Source organism: Elephas maximus, chromosome 2 (assembly GCF_024166365.1).
Source record: "Elephas maximus indicus isolate mEleMax1 chromosome 2, mEleMax1 primary haplotype, whole genome shotgun sequence".
Lineage (NCBI taxonomy): Eukaryota > Metazoa > Chordata > Mammalia > Proboscidea > Elephantidae > Elephas > Elephas maximus.
In genome coordinates this window covers 173,483,881-173,505,584 of record NC_064820.1, presented here as the reverse complement: position 1 = coordinate 173,505,584, position 21,704 = coordinate 173,483,881, and the positions used below count along the sequence as shown (strand labels likewise).

The window sequence follows — 21,704 nt, the reverse complement described above, 5'->3', positions numbered from 1 at the left end:
TAGGAAACCTTGGTGGCATAGTGGCTAAGTGCTACAGCTGCTAACCAAGAGGTCAGTAGTTCGAATCTGTCAGGCACTCCTTGGAAACTCTATGGGGCAGTTCTACTCTGTCCTATAGAGTTGCTATGAGTCAGAATTGACTCGACAGCAGTGGTATGTATATATATATGCGTGTGTGTGTGTGTGTATGTATATATATGTAGAGAGAGAGAGAAAGAGAGATTTATATGAAGGAAATGCCTCAAGCAGTTGTAGAGGCTAGAATGTCCCAAGTCTGTGGGTCAAGCTAGAGGCTTCTCCTGATTCACATAGCCACAGAGGCTAGTGAGCCCAAGATTGGTAGGTCAGACAACAGACCTCTGGCTTATAGGCTGCAGAGGATGACAAATCCCAAGATCAGCAGGTAAGCTGGCAGGCTGCTGGCTTACAGACTGTGGAGGTTGACTAATCCCAAGATTGACAGGTAACCTGCTAGCTCAAGTTCCAAGAACTGGAGGGCATATGAACAGGAACCAGCTACAGGATCCAGAGTAAGCAAAAACCAGTGAGCTTTGCTAGAAGGTCCACCTATGTTAGATACAGGCCATAACCCTAAGGAAACTCTCTTTTAACTGATTGGTTACTCACAGCAGATCCCAACATGGAGGTGATCACATTATATCAGATATGGTCATGGAAGTGATTACATTATTACATGACTGCCAGCTACATCATAACTGCCAAATCACTGAGAATCATGGCCCAGCCAAAGTGACACACAACTTCAACAATCACAGTCCACCCCTTGTCAGCTTGGCACCTGTACACATCTCCTTAAACTGTACATAATCTCTGAATAAAGACAATTATAAAGTCGTACTTTCACCTAACATGATACAACTAACACATGTACAACCAAAGATGCACTAGCCCAATTTATATCTTATGTTTTATAAGTGAAGAAAACAAAAACATATGAAGCACACATACAAGGAAGAAATACTTATAATAATTACAGTCCTCATTTCTGCAACTGGTCACGTGACTGTAACTCGTATTTAGAACTACCTCCTTCCACCACCCATTGTGTATTCCCTTTGCCCTCAGCAAGCACCTCAGCTGGTCATAGTTCTTTGTCTGATAGAGTGACCCAAACCTTTATTTCTAAATGGTCTGGGCTATTAGAAGTCATGTTGGAATTGGGTTGCTGTAGTTTTCCATTGACTTTAATCACAGGACAGTACTAAGAGAAGCTCCAAGGGATCTACTGCATTCCAGACATACTCTTTTTTACCTCTGTTATGTAATATCAATCTGATTTCATCTTGGTAATCAAGATCAATCACACCAGATAGTATGGTAACTCCCTTCTTAGACTGTTGATACAGAGGCGTAAGGAGCCCAAAGAGGCAAGGAGACATTCTTAGCTTCCAGTCCAGTGGAATCATGGATGTGTCTCCAGATGGGAGCATTCTTACCTTTGGAGCTAAGATCTCTAGACCCACAGAGCATAGGGTCACGGGGTCAGGAAGCAAAAATTTTCCAAGTGGGTCACTAGGAGTAATAGTGAGTGATGCCACTTCCATTTCCACCCCTTGATTCCTGGACTCATGACTCTTGGCTATGGGGGAAACAGCACCATATATTGCACTCTGGCTTAGAGCATTCACAGCCTTTTGGAGAACATTACCCCAACCCTGCAAGCTATTGTCACCTAGCTGACACTATAATTGCATCTTTACAAGGGCATTCCATGGTTCTATCAAGTCAGCTGCTTCAAGACGATGGGAAGCATGATATAAGACCAGTGAATTCCATGAGCATGCACCCATTGCTGCACTTCATTAGTTGTGAAACAAGTACCTTGATCCAAGATGATGCTGTGTGGGATACTATGACACTAGATAAGGCAGTCTGTAAGTCCACAGAAGGTAGTTTTAGCAGGAGCATTGCATGCAGGGAAGGCAAGCCCGTATCCAGAGTAAGTGTCTATTCCAGTGAAAACAAAATGCTGCCCTTTCCATGCTGGAAGCAGTCCAATATATTCAACCTTCCACCAGGTTGCTGGCTGATCACCTTGAGGAATTGTGCCATATCAGAGACTGAGTGTTCATCTCTGCTGCTGGCAGATTGGGCACTCAGCAGTGGCTGTATCGAAGTCAGCCTTGGTGAGTGGAAGTCTGTGTTGCTGAACCCATGCATAACCTCCATCCCTGCTACCATGGCCACTTTGTTCAGGAGCCCTTTGGGCAAGGACAAGAGTGGCTGGGGAAACAGGGTGAATGGTTTCCATAGAATACATCATCCTATTCACTTGATTGTTAAAATCCTCCACTGCTGAAATCACCCTTTGGTGAACATTCACATGAGACACAAATATCTTCACTTCTTTGGCCCATTCAGAGAGGTCTATCCATATACTTCTTCCCCATAAATCGTTGTCTCCAATTTTCTAATCATGTTCCTTCCAAGTCCCCAGGCATCCAGCCAAATCACTGGCCACAGCCCATGAATCACACATCTGGCCAATTCTCCTTCCAATTAAAGTGAACAACCAGGTGCATTACTCAAAATTCTGTCCTTTGGGAGGATTTTCCTTCACCACCGTCCTTCAGGGAAGTCCCAGAAAGGGGCTGTAGTGCTGCCACTGTCTACACTTGAGGTGCCTGCATATCACACATAACCATCTGTAAATCAGGCACAAATTTTCTTTTCCTAAGTTAATTGATCATAAGGAACTCTCCATAAGGCCATAAGTGCAAGACTGGGAGATGAAAGGTAATGTGACTGGAGGGGAGACCATGCACATTTTGGTCACATCCTCATGCAACTTGCTTGTGCCTTCAGGTCCTGCTCAGGCCTGATCTAGTATATACCACTATTTAATCATGGAGTGCTGCTGTGCACTTCCAAATTTATGACTCTGTGGGTCAGACAACATGAAGTTCATAATGGGCAGCTCAGGCTGCATGATGACTTGGTGGCCCATAGTTAAGCATTCAGTCTGTACTAAGGCCCAGTAACAAGCCAAAAGACGTTTCTCATTATCTGCAGAGGATGGCAGGGCTTTGCTCCAAAATCCTAAGGGTCTGCCCTGTGATTCACCAAGAGGGGCCTGCCAAAGACTCCAAACATCATGTCAATCTGCCACTGATAATTCAAGCAACATTGGATCAACTGGATCATGTGGCCCAAGTGGCAGAATAGCTTGCACAGCAGCCTGAGCCTGTTGCAGAGCCTTCTCTTGGTCTAGGCACCACTCAAAACTAGCAGCTTTTCGAGTTACTTGGTAAATAGGCCAGAGTAGCACACCCAAATGAGGGATATGTTGCCTCCAAAACCCAAAGAGGCCCACTAGGCATTATTCCTCCTTTTTAGTTGTGGGAAGGGCCAGATGCAATAACTTATCCTTCACTTTAGAAGGTATATCTTGACATGCCCCACAGCATTGGGCCCCTAGAAATTTCACTGAGGTGAAAAGTGCCTGAATTTTTTGTGGGATTAATTTCCCACCTTCTAGCACAACACTGTTTTACCAATAAGTCTAGATTCGTTGACACTTCTTCCTTACTAGGTCCAATCAGCATAATGTCATCAATGTTATGGACCAGTGTGATGTTTTGTGAAAAGAAAAGGTGATACAAGGTCCCTGTGGACTAAATTATGACACAGGACTTGAGAGTTGATATAACTCTGAGGTAGGACACTGAAGGTGTATTGCTGGCCTTGCCGGCTGAAGGCAAAATGCTTCTGGTGGTCCTTTGAAACAGGTATGGAGAAAAAGGCATTAATCAGATCAATAGCTGCATATCAGGTATCAGGAAATTTATTAATTTGTTCAAGCAATGACAGTACATCTGTAACAGCAGCTGCAATGGGAATCACCACCTGGTTAAGTTTTCAATAATTCACTGTCATTCATCTGTTTTTTGCACAGCCAAATAGATAAACTGAATGGAGATGTGGTGGGGAATTACCACCCCCGCATCCTTCAAGTCCTTGATGGTAGCAGTAATCTCTGCAATCCCTCCAGGAATGCAGTATTGCTTTTGGTTTACCATTTTCCCATGAAGGGGCAGTTCTAATGGCTTCTACTTGGTTTTTCTACCATAATAGCCCTTAGTCCATTTGTCAGGGTTCCAATGTGGGAGTTCTGCCAGCTGCTGAGTATCTGTATTCCAATTATGCAATCCTGAACTGATGAAATCACTACAGGATGGGTTCAGAGAGCCACTGGACCTACTGTGAGATGGACATGAGCTAAGACTCCATTACTAACCTGACCTTCATATGCTCCCACTCTGACTGGTGGGCCATAGTGATGTTTGGTATCCTGGAATTAGTTTCAGTTCAGAGCCAGTATCCAGTAATCTGCTAAAAGTCTAATTATTTACTTTTCCTCAGTGAACAGTCTCTCTCCTAAAAGGCTGTAAATCCCTTTGCAGAAGGCTGGGAAGAAGACTAAGAGTACAAATTTTTGGCAGTGTAGTAGGGTCCTTCCTCAAGGAGATCAAGCTTCCCTTTCATTCAAGGGGTTGTGAGTCTGTAAAGTGGCTTACAACCCGGGAATTGGTTGAGGGGCTGTGGCTGTCTATTCTGGAGATTTGAGTTAGACTGCCATTCACTTTACCTAGAATTCTTCCACTTGTACAGGTTAAGTAAATATTTAGTAGATTTCCTATCTATTTCTCTCCTAGGGACACCATGACTAAGTAGAAAATACTATAATCAGACTATTCTGTTTACTGCTTTGACTCTGCTGTCCATTATGGTAACCATCCCCACCACTTGGCCCCTCATGGGGTCCAATCAGCACTATTAGATGTCTTAATTCAGCTAGAGCAGTTCCCACTGTCAAATCTGACTTACATAAAATAACAAATCATAGCAGTCTTCACGGAAGCTAAGGCTCTCTTCACAAATTTGTTCCTTACAGTTGTGGCAAAAGGTGTGTCCTCTGGGAACTCCATGTGTGGGTCTGTGGATCTAACCTAATAAATTCACTCTAACATGCCAATTTCCCTAAGCCTTTGGATACGTTCTTCTACAATATACTGAAGCAGGCCTGGTACTTCAACATGATTTAGTGTAAAAAAAACTGTGTAATCCATGCTTCGGCAACCCAACCAAAGAAACTATTAGATCATTTCCTAACTTCTCGAGCTGAAATATTGAAGAATCAGTGCTTAGTGGGCTCATATCAATAAACTCAGATCAATCTTTATGTTCCTTGCACTATTATCCCACACACTTTATAGCCATTCCTACACATATTCCCCAGGTTTCTGTGTGTACATATTAGAAAAGTCAAGCAGTTCTTTTTTTTTTTAATTTTTTATTGTGCTTTAAGTGAGAGTTTACAAATCAAGTCAGTCTCTCACACAAAAACTTATATACACCTTGCTACATACTCCCAATTGCTCTCCCCCTAATGAGACAGTCTGCTCCCTCCCTCCACTTTCCCTTTTCGTGTCCATTTTGCCAGCTTCTAACCCCCTCTAGCCTCTCATCTCCCCTCCAGAGAGGAGATGCCAATACACTGTCACGTGTCCCCGTGATTCAAGAAGCTCACTCCTCACCAGCATCCCTCTCCAACCCGTTGTCCAGTCCAATCCCTGTCTGAAGAGTTGGCTCTGGGAATGTTTCCTATTCTGGGCCAACAGAAGGTTCGAGGGCCGTGACCACCGGGGTCCTTCTAGACCAGTCAGACCATTAAATCTGGTCTTTTTATGAGAATTTGGGGTCTGGATCCCACTGCTCTTCTGCTCCCTCAGGGGTTCTCTGTTGTGTTCCCTGTCAGGGAAGTCATCGGTTGTAGCCGAGCACCATCTATCTCCTCTGGTCTCAGGCTGATGTAGTCTCTGGTTTATGTGGCCCTTTCTGTCTCTTGGGCTCCTAATTACCTCGTGGCATTCTTCACTCTCCTTTGATCCAGGTGGGTTGAGACCAATTGATGCATCTTAGATGGCTGCTTGCTAGCATTTAAGACCCCAGACCCCTCTCTCCAAGGTGGGATGCAGAATGTTTTCTTAATAGATTTTATTATGCCAATTGACGTAGATGTCCCCTGAAACCATGGTCTCCAAACCCCAGCCCCTGCTACGTTGGCCTGCAAAGCATTCAGTTTATTCAGGAAACTTCTTTGCTTTTGGTTTAGTCCAGTTGTGCTGACCTCCCCTGTATTGTGTTATCTTTCCTGTCTCCTAAAGTAGTTCTCATCTACTATCTAATTAGTGAATACCCCTCTCTCTCCCTCCCACTCTTGTAACCATCAGAGGATATTTTCTTCTTAGTTTAAACTATTTCTTGAGTTCTTATAATAGTGGTCTTATACAATATTTATCCTTTTGCAACTGACTAATTTCACTCAGCGTGATGCCTTCCAGGTTCCTGCATGTTATGAAATGTTTCACAGATTCATCACTGTTCTTTACTAATGTGTAGTATTACATTGTGTGAATATACCGTAATTTATTTATCCATTCATCTGCTGATGGGCACCTTGGTTGCTTCCATCTTTTTTGCTATTATAAAAAGTGCTGCAAGGAACATGGGTGTGCATATCTGTTTGTGTAAAGGCTCTTATTTCTCTAGGATATATTCCAAGGAGTCGGATTGCTGGATCATATGGTAGTTCTATTTCTAGCTTTTTAAGGAAGCGCGAAATCGATTTCCAAAGTGGTTGTACCATTTGACATTCCCACCAGCAGTGTGTAAGTGTTCCAATCTCTCCACAGCCTCTCCAACTTTTATTATTTTGTGTTTTTTGGGTTAATGCCAGCCTTGCTGGAGTGGGATGAAATCTCATTGTGGTTTTGATTTGCATTTCTCTAATGGCTAATGATCGAGAGTATTTCCTCATGTATCCGTTAGCTACGTGAATGTCTTCTTTAATGAAGTGTCTGTTCATATCTTTTCCCCATTTTTTAAATGGGTCATTTGTCTTTTTGTAGTTGAGTTTTTGCAGTATCATGTAGATTTTAGAGATCAGGCGCTGATCAGAAATGTCATAGCTAAAAACTGTTTCCCAGTCTGTAGGTAGTCTTTTTACTCTTTTGGTGAAGTCTTTGGAAGAGCATAGGTGCTTGATTTTTAGGAGCTCCCAGTTATCTAGTTTCTCTTCTGCATTGTTAGCAGTGTTTTCTATACTGATTATTCCATGTATTAGGGCTCCTAGCATTGTCCCTATTTTTTCTTCCATGATCTTTATCATTTTAGATTTTATATTTAGGTCTTTGATCCATTTTGAGTTAGTTATTGTGCATGGAGTGATGTATGGGTCTTTTTTCATTTTTTTTTTGCAGATGGGTATCCAGTTATGCCAGCACCATTTGTTAAAAAGACTGTCTTTTCCCCATTTAACTGTTTTGGGGCCTTTGTCAAATATCAACTGCTCATATGTGCATGGATTTATGTCTGGATTCTCAATTCTGTTCCATTGGTCTATGTATCTGTTGTTGTACCAGTACCAGGCTGTTTTGACTACTGTGGTGGGATAATAGGTTCTAAAATCAGGTAAAGTAAGGCCTCCCACTTTGTTCTTCTTTTTCAGTAATGCTTTACTTATCCTGGGCCTCTTTCCCTTCCATATGAAGTTGGTGATTTATTTCTCCATCTTACTAAAGAATGTCATTGGAATTTGGATCAGAATTACATCAAATATACACATGGCTTTTGGTAGAATAGACATTTTTATAATGTTAAGTCTTCCTATCCATGAACAAGGAATGTTTTTCCACTTATGTAGGTCTGTTTTGATTTCTTGCAGGAGTGTACTGTAGTTTTCTTTGTATAAGTCTTTTACATCTCTGGTAAGATTTATTCCTAAGTATTTTATCATCTTGGGGGCTGCTGTAAGTGGTATTGATTTGGTGATTTCCTCTTCGATGTTCTTTTTGTTGGTGTAGAGGAATCAAACCGATTTTTGTATGTTTATCTTGTATCCCAATACTCTGCTGAACTCTTCTATTAGTTTCAGTAGTTTTCTGGAGGAATTCTTACTGTTTCAAGATCATGTCATCTGCAAATAGAGATAATTTTACTTCTTCCTTACCAATCTGGATGCCCTTTATTTCTTTAACTAGCCTAATTGCTGTGGCTAGGACCTCCAGCACAATGTTGAATAAGAGCGGTGATAAAGGGCATCCTTGTCTGGTTCCCGATCTCAATGGGAATGTTTTCAGACTCTCTCCATTTAGGGTGATGTTGGCTGTTGGCTTTGTATAAATGCCCTTTATTACGTTGAGGAATTTTCCTTCAATTCCTGTTTTGCTGAGAGTTTTTATCATGAATGGGTGTTGAACTTTGTCAAATGCCTTTTCTGCATCAATTGATAAAATCATGTGATTCTTGTCTTTTGTTTTACTTATGTGATGGATTACATTAATTGCTTTTCTAACATTGAACCATCCCTGCATACCTGGTATGAATCCCACTTGGTCATGGTGAATTATTTTTTTGACATGTTGTTGAATTCTATTGGCTAGAATTTTGTTGAGGATTTTTGCATCTACATTCATGAGGGATATAGGCCTGTAATTTTCTTTTTTTGTAGTGTCTTTATCTAGTTTTGGTGTCAGGGATATGCTGGCTTCATAGAATGAGTTTGGTAGTATTCTTTCCTTTTCTATGCTCTGAAATACCTTTAGGAGTAGTGGTGTTAACTCTTCTCTTAAAGTTTGGTAGAGCTCTGCAGTGAAGCCATCCGGACCAGGACTTTTTTTTGCTGGGAGTTTTTTTTTTTTTTTAATTACCTTTTCAATCTCTTCTTTTGTTATGGGTCTATTTAGTTGTTTTTTTTTTTTTTACCTCTGTTTATGTTAGTTTACGTAGGTAGTGTGTTTCTAGGAATTCATCCATTTCTTCTAGGTTTTCACATTTATTAGAGTACAATTTTTCATAGTAATTTGATATGATTCTTTTAATTTCATTTGGGTCTGTTGTAATATCACCCATCTCATTCTTATTTGGGTTATTTACTTCCTCTCCTGTTTTCCTTTTGTCAGTTTGGCCAGTGTTTTATCAATTTTGTTGAGTTTTTCAAAGAACCAGCTTTTGGTCTTGTTAATTCTTTCAATTGTTTTTCTGTTTTCCATTTCATTTAGTTCAGCTCTAATTTTTGTTATTTGTTTTCTTCTGGTGCCTGTGGGTTTCTTTTGTTGCTCTCTTTCTATTTGTTCAAGTTGTAGGGATAATTCTTTGATTTTGGCCCTTTCTTCGTTTTGGATGTGTGCATTTATTGATATAAATTGACCTCTGAACACTGCTTTCGCTGTGTCCCAAAGGTTCTGATAGGAAGTGTTTTCATTCTCATTGGATTCTCTGAATTTCTTTAATCCATCCTTAATGTCTTCTATAATCCAGTCTTTTTTGAGCAGGGTATTGTTCAGTTTCCAAGTGTTGGATTTCTTTTCCCTGCTTTTTCTGTTATTGATTTCCACTTTTATGGCCTTATGGTCAGAGAAGATGCTTTGTAATATTTCAATGTTTTGGATTCTGCTAAGGCTTGCTTTATGACCTAATATGTAGTCTATTCTAGAGAATGTTCCATGTGTGTTGGAAAAGAAAGTATACTCGCTTACTGTTGGGTGGAGTGTTCTGTATATGCCTATGAGGTCAAGTTGGTTGATTGTGTCATTCAGATCTTCTGTATCTTTATTGAGCTTCTTTCTGGGTGTTCTGTCCTTCACCGAAAGTGGTGTGTTGCAGTCTCCTACTATTATTGTGGAGCTGTCTATCTCACTTTTCAATGCTGACAGAGTTTGTTTTATGTATCTTGCAGCCCTGTCATTGGGTGCATAAATATTTAATATGGTTATATCTTCTTGGTGTATTGTCCCTTTAATCATTATACAGTGTCCTTCCTAATCCTTTCTAATGGATTTAACTTTAAAGTCTATTTTGTCAGAAATTAATATTGCCACTCCTGCTCTTTTTTGGTTGTTGTTTGCTTGATATATATTTTTTTCCATCCTTTGAGTTTTAGTTTGTTTGTGTCTCTAAGTCTAAGGTGTGTGCCTTTAGGCAGCATATGGATGGATCGTGTTTTTTAATCCATTCTGGCACTCTCTGTCTATTGGTGCATTTTGTCCATTTAATACAGTGTAATTATGGATAGGTATGAATTTAGTGTTATCATTTTGATGGCTTCTTTTTTTGTGTGTTGTTGGCAGTTTCTTTTTCCCCCTTAATTTTATGTGCTGAGTAGATTATATATTGTCCTTTCCTCATATTCATTGTTGTTGATTTTGTTTCTGCTGAGTCTCTATTTTTTTCTTGTATTTTATTTTGATGAGTAGGATAGTTTGTCTCCTTTGTGGTTACCGTATTATTTACCCCTATTTTTCTAGATTTAAACCTAACTTTTATTTCTTTGTATTGCCGTACCTTCCTCTTCATATGGAAGACCTATGATTACATTTCTTAGTCTCTCTTTATTGTTTTAATGTGGTCTGCTTTTATATAATAACATCGCTGTTACCCTGTTTTGAGCTTTATTTATTTATTTTTTTAAATCTTGCTTTGTTTTTTTTGATTTCTCTGTCTGGGTTGACTTCTGATTGCTCTACCCAGTGTTCTAGTCTTGGGTTGATACCTGATATTATTGATTTTGTAACCAAAGAACTCCTTTTAGTATTTCTTGTAGTTTTGGTTTGGTTTTTACAAATTCCCTAAACTTCTGTTTATCTGGAAATGTCCTAATTTCACTTGCATATTTAAGAGACGGTTTTGCTGGATATATGATTCTTGGCTGACAATGTTTTTCCTTCAGTTTTTTAAATAAGTCATCCCATTGCCTTCTTGCCTGTATGGTTTCTGTTGTGTAGTCTGAGCTTATTCTTATTGGCTCTCCTTTGTAGGTGACTTTTCGTTTATCCCTAGCTACTCTTAAAATTCTCTCTTTATCTTTGGTTTTAGCAATACGCCTTGGTGACTTTCTTTTAACATCTACTTTATTTGGAGTTCGATGAGCATCTTGGATAGATATCTTCTCATACTTTATGATGCCAGGGAGGTTTTCTGCCAACAAATCTTCAACAATTCTCTCTGTATTTTCTGTTATGCCTCCTTGTTCTGGTACTCCAATCACTTGTAGATTATTTCTCTTGATAGAGTCCCACATGATTCTTAAGGTTTCTTCATTTTTTTAATTCTTTTATCTGATTTTTCTTCAAATATATTAGTGCTAAGTGATTTATCTTCAGGTTCAGAAATTCTGGCTTCTACTTGCTCAATTCTGCTCCTCTGTATATTGAGTTGTCTATTTCTGTAATTTTATTGTTACTCTTCTGAATTTCTGATTGCTGTCTGTCTATGGATTTTTCCAGCTTATTAAATTTTTCATTATGTTCCTGAATAATCTTTCTAATTTCTTCAATTGCCTTATCTATGTGTTCCTTACACTACTCCGTCCTAAGGTCACTGTGAGTCAGAGTTGACTCGATGACACTGGGTTTTTTTAAATGTGTTCCTTGGCTTGTTCTGCGTATTGCCTCATTTCCTTCCTGATGTCTTGGAGGGTTCTGTATATTAATCTTTCATATTCTGGCTCTGGTAATTCCAGGAATGCACTTTCATCTAGAAGATCCCTGGATTCTTTGTTTTGAGAGCCTGTTGAGGTGATCATGGTCTGTTTTTTTATATGACTCGATATTGACTGTTGTCTCCGAGCCATCTATAAGTTATTGTATTAGTTTATGCTTGCTTACTGTATTGTAGCTTCTTGCTTTGTTTTGTTTTGATATGCCCAAATGGGTTGCTTGAGTGAGCTAGCTTGATTATTTTAGCTTTTGGAGCTCTGACGTCCTGTCCCCAGATGGCTAGAGCTATTACCAGGTATATCAGTCTAGGAGTCCATTCAGTTTTCTTATATGAATTCAGCTCAGGTTTCCAGGTAGGTGATCATCAAGTGTATGGTACAGGCTCTGTCCTACAGTCTTAAAGGGGTAGGGGTGATTGGTGTATGTGCCGATATATGATTGCAGCAGGGGGTCACACTCTGAACAAGGCATGGGGCTGAGAACTGACCTCTGAGTGTCTCTGAGGAAAGATCTCCCTGTTCCCTAGAGTGTGCAGGTGGGTGGGTTCTGCAGATGGGCCATGGGCACCCAACGTTTTTGGTCATAAGGACTGGGAGGTACCAGTTATCCTTGGACCCCTGTCACAGGTGGCTGGGTGACCTGAGTGAAGCTGCCAGTCCTTGGGCCCCTAATGTGGGTAGATGAGGACCCTGTTTAATATTCAAAGCAATGTCAAACATCAAATATCCACCTCTCCACCGCACAGCTGAAATGGTTGGAGTCTGCGAACAACAGCCTATTCTCCTGAGATAGGTCCACACAGATCCATGCAGAGTGGAAAGATGCCCAAAGCCCACAGACTGTTAATGCCCGGACAGGAGCTGCTTCTGTCCTGAGCTCCCGTGGTTAGTGGAGGTAGCAAATTAACTTTTCCCCCAATTGCAAATTTTTTCCTTTCTCCTAGGCCGAGAGGATGGCTCTAGGTGCTCAACGGCGCCTGTCTCAGGCCTGGGGAATTCAGCTTCTGAAGCTGGCTTGGGGGTGGGGGGGGCACGGTAAAATATATGCAAGTACTTAGCTTTTGCCAAGGACGCCATTCTTTTCTGGTTCTTCAGGTATGAGTAGGCTGTGTGATTGGGTGCTTGTCACTGGGGAAACTGCGGCCAAACACTAGTATCAACCCATCACCGCGGCTCCAGGAATGGTGCCTGAGGGATCCCCGTGATTCAGGTCCAGTAACTCGTCTCCACTTCTGAGCAGTCTCTTCCTCTCCCTGCCCCTCAGTTCATTTTCTAAGCTTGCCTTTGATGCTCAGGGCTCCTAGCTCATCATAAATATACTCATTTCACTTGTTTTTTCAGGTCTTTGTTGTGTAGAGGGCTTGCCAGAAGCGTCTGTGTATTCCACCATCTTGGCTCTGCCTCCTGAAGCAGTTCTTTTGAGCATAGCATACTTCCTCCTGGGTCACACTTTGTACTTCACCTTTTGGGACTTGCTGGGACTTAAGTCTAGTTATAGGTCTAGAAGCCAAAATGGGTGGTGGGGATGTGTTTTGACAACATTCAGCATTGTCTTGTAAGGCATCTGACTCAGGCAATGCCCCAGGCAATGCCTTAGACAAAGGCTTTTCAGACACAGTTGGGTTAATCTTACCAGATGGGATGGAGGGGTTAATGGTTTTACTGGAGAGGGTGGCTTAGCAGAAAAAGATGGAGTAATCTCTTCATACGGCAGTTGAGAGGGCTGGTTCTGTTGGCAGGAGTGAGTCAATGGAATTTAGGGGTTCGGTGTCTGCAAATTCTTATTATCTGCCCATATGTCCCACTTTCAAGTTTCAGGATCCCATTTCTTCTGAATCAGTGCCCTCACTTTAAGTTCAGACACCCCTTGAAATTGGGAATTCAGTTGGCATTGTGGTTCAGCCACTCTTACAATAAGACTCTGGGTCTGGTTTTTGGCAATATCAGCTCTGTTACTGTAAGAAATAAGGCTTTCTTTCAAGGCCCAAGTGGAAAGTTTGAGGTTGTTTTTGCAGCACTTGAGCTTTGACTCCGAAGCCCTGAACTCATCTCTTTCTTTTACCACTTTGTCTAGTGAAAGTAGGACCAACCAACCAGCTTCCTTATAGTTCTCATTATGACAAAATTGTAGAAAGGTATCAAACATGTGATCACCTAGGGTCTTGCCTCTCACCAATACCTGATCTACTGATGGATATATTTTGCATATTTCTATTGCCACCTCATGCCATGGATTAGCAGTGTCCACTTTACTACCGGAAGCATAGTCATCAACATCTTTAAGACTAACCAGGCTTAAGAACCAATTTAAAAAACTCATCCTTACAACTCATCCTTTGTTTCTCTAGAACAGCTCTTGGTATCAATTGTCTTAGGCTGGGTTCTCTAAAGAAACAAAACCAGTGAAGTGTCTATAGGCATATATATATAGAGAGAGAAATTTATATGGAAACCCTGGTGGCGTAGTGTTTAAGTACTACGGCTACTAACCAAAGGGTTGGCAGTTCAAATCCACTGGGCACTCCTTGGAAACTATGTGGGGCAGTTCTACTCTGTCCTATAGGGTCGCTATGAGTTGGAATCGACTTGACGGCACTGGGGGCTTAGAGATTTATATCAAGGAAATGACTTATATGATTATAGAGGCTGGAAAGTCTGAAGTCCATTGGTCAGGCTGGAACCCTCTTCTGACTCACGTAGCTGCAAAGTCTGGCAAACTCAAGATCAGCATGTCAGACAACAGGTTGCAGAGGTTGAGAAATCCCAAGATTGGCAGGTAAGCTGATAGCTCAAGTCCAAAGAACCAGAGGTCAGATGAACAGGAGCCAGCTGCAGGATCTAGAGTGAGAAAAAGTCCATGAGCCTTGCTAGAAAGTCCACCTATATTGGATGCTGGCCACACCCCAAGGAAACTCCCTTTCAACTGATTGGCTACTCATAGCAGATCCCATCATGGAGGTGATCACATTATATGAGGTCTCATCATAGAAGAGACTCCATCATTATACAAGTGCCAAACTACTTCATAACTGCCAAACCACAGAGAATTATGCCCCAACAAAGTTGACACACAACCTTAATGATCAAATCAAGTCAGGAAATCTCATGCGTGGCCAGTGTAGAACAGTGCTCCATAGGGTTTTCAGTGGCTGTGATCTTTTGGAAGCAGATTGCCAAGGCTTTCTTCTGATGTACCTCTGAATGGACTAAAGCCACCAACCTTTAGGTTAGCAGCAAGTGCATTTGTGTCACCCAAAGACCACACTGTCACATAGCTGTTGTTGTTAGTTACTGTGGTGTTGATTTCTACCCTTAGGAACCCAGAAATATGGGAAAGGGAGCAGACAAGATAAATTAGAAACAAAATGTAAATACAGTTTAACAAGAAGGGTTGCTAGCTGTTCCTTTTCAGCCCAGAGATTCAGGGAGCCTAAGAGCAAAAAATGACCCTCCCAGTGACTGAGACACACTGAGCAGTCACTCTTGACCCAGTCCAGACTGTGTCATGTAGTCATCTTCCTCCATGTCCATGGTAAGGGGCACCTGAAGCCAGTTCAGGCCAGAGCTGTGAAAGGCGGACCTGACTTTGGGCACTTTGCCATTTCCCCTTTGGGCCCCTTCTCCTTATGTGGTCACCCCACATTTACTACTTCTTTATTTTCAAATGACTTCCTCCTCCCAGACCCCTCCCCAGCTCCTCAAGTCAGGGACATTCCTTCTGTCACTAATTATTACTGTATTCTTTGTGGGAATCCTTTCTGAGGCAGTGTGGGAACCTGACCAGACATCTAGGCTCTAGTCATTCTGCAGGATCTGGCTCTACCGCTTATTAGCATGTGTCCTCAAACAAGTAATTAACTATTTGCAGACTCAGTTTCTCCAAAGTGCCGTGGAAACAGAGAATGTGGACTTAACGGTTTTCCAAATTATTAAACTTATGGTGGTGTTTTTGCTAGGCTTCTAATGGCAAGATTTTTGGCTAAAGCTGAGGAAGTTTTTTTTCCCCCCTCTATTTTCTCCTTTCTAATTTCCTACTGTCTTTAGCAGAGAAAAATATTAAGGTAATTTAGAGGATGTATGTTTTCCCCTCAACTGTTAAGTAAAATTTAACACAGCTAAGAGAAATCAAAGGAACAGATAACAATTGTTCCTTTTCTCTTTTCCTACACCCACTCCCCCTTTTAGCAAAGGAAAATTGCCATTAGCTGAATACATTCCAAGGTTGTTTCTTTGTACTTTGTTTTAAATGAAATGCATCCAAGAAAATTTCTTTGTTTTTGTGGAGCTTTACATTTTACAATATAATTCTGCTCTATGATTTTAAAAACAGCTATATGGAGGTATAATTTAGCCTTGATGAAATTCACTCATTTTAAATGTACACTAGATAAGTTTCGTCAAATGCATATAATTGTGTAGCCACCGCCACACTCAAGACACAGGTCATTTCCATTACTCCAACGAGCCCCTCTGTGCCTCTTTGCAGGCAATCCCCTCCCATTAGCCCCACCTCAGGCGATCACTAACGTGCTTGCTGTAACTATAATTTTTGCCTTTTCTAGAATTTCATGTAAATGGAATAGTGTAGTATATAGTCTTCTGTGTCTGGATTTTTTTTTTAAAGCACTTTATTTTTTAAAGCAGTTTTAGGTTTATAGGAAAATTACAAAGAAAGTACAGAGTTCCCATAGACTCCCTGCACCTGTTTTTCCTGTTATTAACATCTTACATTCTTGTGTTGCATTTGTGACAATTGTTGAACCAATGTGGATACATTATTATTAACTAAAGTGCATTCTTTACATTCGGATTTACTCTTCCTTAGGTACAATCAGAAGGGTTTTGACTAAAGCATAATGTCCCGTGTTCACCATTACAGTATCATGCAGAATAGTTTTGCTGCCCTTAAAACATCCCTGTGTGCCACTTATTCATCCTTCCTCCTTCTCCCTGAACACTGGGCAACCACTGATCTCTTTACTGTCTCTATTAGTTAAGCTCTCAGCTGCTAATGGAAAAGTCAAAGGTTCAAACCCCCTAGCAGCTCCAGGGGAGAAAAAAGCTGGCGATCTGCTCCCGTAAAGATTACATACAGCACAGGAAACCCTGTGGGACAGTTCTACTCTGCCATAGACGGTTGCTATGATTTGAAATTGACTGGACGGCGCACAACAACATGTTTTGCCTTTTCCAGAATGTCATATTAGTGGAATAATACAGTGTGTAGTTTTTCACGTCTGAATTTTTCATTTGGCGTAGTATTTGAAAGATTCTTCAATGCTCTTGCGTGTATCAGTGATTTATTATTTTTTATTGCCGAGTAGTGTTCTATTATAAGATATTTGAATTGTTTTCAGTTTTGTTCAGGTTAGCATAATGCTGCCGTGATCTTTCAGGGAGCCTAAGTGCAAAAAATGACCCTTACCTTAATGATAAGCTATTTGTGGGAGAGCATTTTGGCTCATCACAAAAACTCTACCAGAGGAAGGCAATGATTCCTGTTTTACCGATGAGGAAACAGAGGCAGGAGGAAAGTTTTGTGCTTTTCTCCCATTAATCTGTTGACCCACTAACTCTAGGGTATAGATCTCTTGTGCTCACTTGCATTTTTCGTTTATGTTTTCTTTCCTTTTAAAACTTTTGCTTTAATACAAGAATATAAGTTAACTCTTAAACAAAATTAGAAAATAGAGATATATAAAAGAAAAAGGAGATAAAAATCACCTGTTTCCTCTGTCCAGAAGAGATCATTGTTAACATTTTATATTACATTATGACCTGTGTCTGTGCATATGTGTGTTTCTTCTTATAAAAATGGATCAATATTGTGCCTAATCTTTTGTATCTTGATTATCACATCAATCTCGAAGACTTTTTTTCCTTACTTCTATACTGGAGATCTTTTCCCATCAATATGTACATTTACAACATTCTTTAATATGTTTGCTGAATCTTTACATTGATGACTGAATATGGATTTCCATATTGATGGTACATAACATTGAGGCTATTTTCAATTTTATGCTATTATTATCACTAATTTTATATTTACTTCTAAGAATTTATTTATGCCCCCACCTATTTTCAAAACATACATTTGTGTTTTGAGATAATCCTTTGGTTTTAAGATCTGCCTATCTCTTCAAAAGCCTAACATTGGCTTCTGTCCTAGAGAGTCTAGAGATGCTGGTGAGGGCATCGAACTTGGTGTATAGATGGAGAAATGGAACTCATCCAAGTAAAAAAATATGTCTATTAGGCAAGACATGCAGGTGATGGGTTTTGTACTTTGTCTCAGATATTTTTGTGATTTGAATGTGGAGAAAAAAAAAACTACCCTAAAAAAGGGGAACTTTTGAATAAAAAATTGACAGTGAAGTGTCTGAAAGAACAAGCTTACTTTAGCAATGCAACTCCAGAGGTTTCAGTTCTCCCTCTCCCTCTTCTCTTCCCAAACTAGAAAACTCTTAAAATACTTGGACTCAGTTGAAAAAAAAAAAAAACTTCAATATTAGAGAGGGGATTGGAGCTGATGACAAGGAAAGAACCTGAGACCAACAGTAACCAGCCAAAATGACAATGATAAAAATAATTTAGTTCTTCTCTAGAAGTGCCCAGTCCAAATTTGCCTCTTTCCATTTACGTGGACTATATTTATTCCCCTTGAGTTCCTTTCAATAGCAACTTCTCTCAAAATCTCTTTACCAGTGAAAATGATAGAATAGCATAATCAATGGAGGGGATCCATTTACATTTAAAGTCTTTTTTTCCACCACCATTTCTTCATTTTCTAAAAAAAAAAAAAAAAAAATAGAGAGAGAGAAACTGGAGGCAGAAGGAAGCTTAGATAGACATCATTTAGTCCAGCCTCTTCATTTTATAGATGAGGAACTAGCTGGAGAATATATTGTTTCGTTTTCATTCTGATACTTAGTTTTTCTTTTTCCTCTAAAGGTTTAGGTCTTCAATTCTTGGCTTATGTAACCACTTTGAAAATAGTGGTTTCCTTAGCAACTCCTTAATTCACAATGACTGAACTGGGTTTTCTGAAAGAAACGTATTTTCTCTCTTTAAGGGATGAGATTTAAACCGCTCAGGACTATTTCAGCTCAAAATCTTAACTGTTCAACATTCCCCACTTAACCCACTACATTTTTCTGTATCTTTAACCTTTCTTATTTTACCCCTCCCTGTTTTAGAGGAAGAACTAGCCTTGTTCCTTTGAAAAGGTACATTCTCCATCTGTGTGCTTTTTTTTCTTTTGTTTCTCAAAACTTTCTGTTTTTGCAAAGTAAACTATGTTAAAAAATTAATTGAATGCAAAATAGAAAATGAGACATCAAGACTATTCTTCTATTTCAACAATGATTGTCCAGCAAAATAAAAATTAGGTACTAATTACATTATCCATAAAAATAAAAAAAAATAATAAAGCATATAGTAATTAACATAATTAAGAATGTAGAAAACCTTTATGAAGAAAAAATTTAAACTCAATTACAATGGATCACAAAGAAGACCTGAATGTACCAAGCTTAGGGATGGAATGACTTAATGTATGTAAAGATAAAGATTCTTCTCAAATCAATCAGGTCATTCATGGCAATTCCAACAAATTTCATAGGACCTTTTTAGGGGCTTGACAACTGATTCTAGAATGTTCATGGAGGTATAAAGGGTAAAGTATAAAATAGGTAAGAGATTTTGATAAAATAAGAGCAAAGGCACTGAGAGGGGTTGGATTCAGCTCTTTTAATATTAAAGCTTGTTAGAAAATCAGAAAACCAGTGGAACAAACTAGATAGCATAGAACACACACATACATTTTTCCATCTAAATTTTCTATATGTTATATGATGGAGATGACATCACAAACCTGATGGATCCCTACCTCATACCATATACAAACGTGGACTCCAGAGGGATTAAAGACCAATTGTGAAAGTAAAACTATAAACTTAATGGAAAAAATATAGGCAAATATTATTGTAATCTTTTAGTGGAAAAAGATTTCTTAAGACTGCCAAAGCACAAGCTATAAGGTTAAATAAAACTTGGTGGATTTTAATATTTCATTATCAAGGATTTCAGTTTGATGTGGTACACAATGAACAAAGTTGGCAGAAGGATATTGGAGTAAAAGAAATTACTTTTAATGTTCAGAGATGACATTACACACACATACACACAAGAAAATGAATAGAAAAATGGGCAAATTATGAGAAATCAGTTCACAGAAGGGGAAACATAAACAGCAAGTATGTGAAGAGATAATGCAACTCACTAGTAATCAAAGATATCCAAAGAGAACAACAATGAAACAGCACATTACATCCATCAACTTGGCAAAAAAGATACAGAGGGATAATATTATTATCTAAAATATGGAGAAACAGAACTCTCAGTTACTGCAAGTAGGGATAAAACTGATGGGTTATCCTGGAGACAGATTCGGCAGTATTTAGTGAAATTAAGTGTGTGACTAGCCTATGACTTAATAATCCCCTTCCTGGATTCATATCCCTGAGAAACTCTTTCTCAGGTCCATGTGAGGGCATGTATGAAGTTGTTCTGTGAAACACTATTTGTGTTAGTGGGGAGTTGGAGGTAACCTACCTCATTCATTATTAAGGGAATGGGTGAGTATAACAGGGTGTATGCCTACAATGGTATATTATGCAGCAGTAAGAAGCTACAAACTAAACGTACGTAGAGTGACATGGTTAGATCTTAAAAACCAGGGTTGAGTAAAAAAGGAAGCCAAATGAGATCTATAGCAAAATATTTTGTAAATTTAAAACATACAGATCAATACTATGCATCTTTCAGGAATACTGACACATCTGGTGATGTTTATTCAACATATTAGAGAGGAATTGGGGTAGGTATGGAAATATCAGAGAACATATGTGAAGGCTTAACAGACCCATGATAATACAGTGCCTCCAAAAGTATGATGAACTCAACCCTCCACCTGTGGGAAAAGATATACTCATGTTCACTCACGCAAAGAAAATTCACTCATTCAACGAATACTTATTGATCACCCCTAGAAATGGAAAAAAAAAAAAAAAAAAAAACCATCCAAAGCCCCAGTGCACAGAAATAGCCATTGCTAACATTTTGTACACCTGTGTACTTTTTTCCACCTCCTTCTTTCATTTCTGAATCCTTGACAAAAAAAATTATACTTTTATGTTAAAACACATTTTCCATTTCTAATTATATTTTACCTAATGCTACAAAAGTTGCTATTTTCCCATCCTAAAACTTAATTCCAAGATTTTCTTAACTATCATCATCTGCCTTCCTATTTCTCATCTCAAGAGTATTTCTTCAAATAGTTAACCAAACTTACTTTCTCATTCAATTCCAATCTAGAACAATTATAATTTCTTTTACCATTCCATTATAGCCATTTTCTCAAAGGGTGCTGATGTTTTCTTAATTTTTTTGGTTAGATCAATGAGCATTTTTTGGTATACGCTTTAATATATGCTATGAAGCCCGATATATGCTAAGTTCTGGACTACAAAATGGTTCTAGTACAGGCTCTGCCCTCTAGGACATTACACTTTTGTTGGTGAAATATATATGGGAATGGATAATCCTGATTCCATGTTCTTAGCACAGAGATAGATGCGTTCCAAGGTTGCTACTGCAGCCGAAGTGGGAAGTTTGGACTCAGGAAGGCTTTTTGAAAGAAATTTAGTTTGAGTGTTGAAGGATGAACTGGGTAAATAAGATTAAGGACATTCTAGATAGACCGGTGGGGTCCGTGAGTGGTGCAAATGGTTAACGTGCACTGCTGCTAACTGAAAAGCAAAGGTTTGCATCCACCCAGAGGTGCTTTGGAAGAAAAGTCTGGTGATCTACTTCCAAAAAATCAATAATTGAAAACCCTCTGGAGCACAGTTCAACTCGAACACTGATGGGGTCACCATGAGTTGGAGTCAGGTTTGGCTTTTTTTTTGTAGATAGACCACTGGTTCTCAGCCGTAGTTATATATTTGAGCTAACAGCAAAAACAAATAAAAAATCTCCAATGCCCAGGCCCCACCCTAGACCAATGAATTATAATCTCTAGGAATGGACCCTGAGTGTATTTTTTGGTTTAAAGATCTGAGAACCACAGATCTAGACTGAGTCAAGAACAAGAGCTAAGCCATAGCGGCGGAGATTGCAG

At 39.5% G+C, this 21,704-nt stretch overlaps 1 protein-coding gene across 1 annotated transcript in view; it reads left to right on the top strand.

The window, feature by feature from the left end:
- HAVCR1 (hepatitis A virus cellular receptor 1) overlaps positions 1-21,704 on the top strand; it is an 88,012-nt gene that overhangs the window by 65,897 nt on the left and 411 nt on the right. The gene's annotated exons all lie outside the window — the stretch shown is intronic.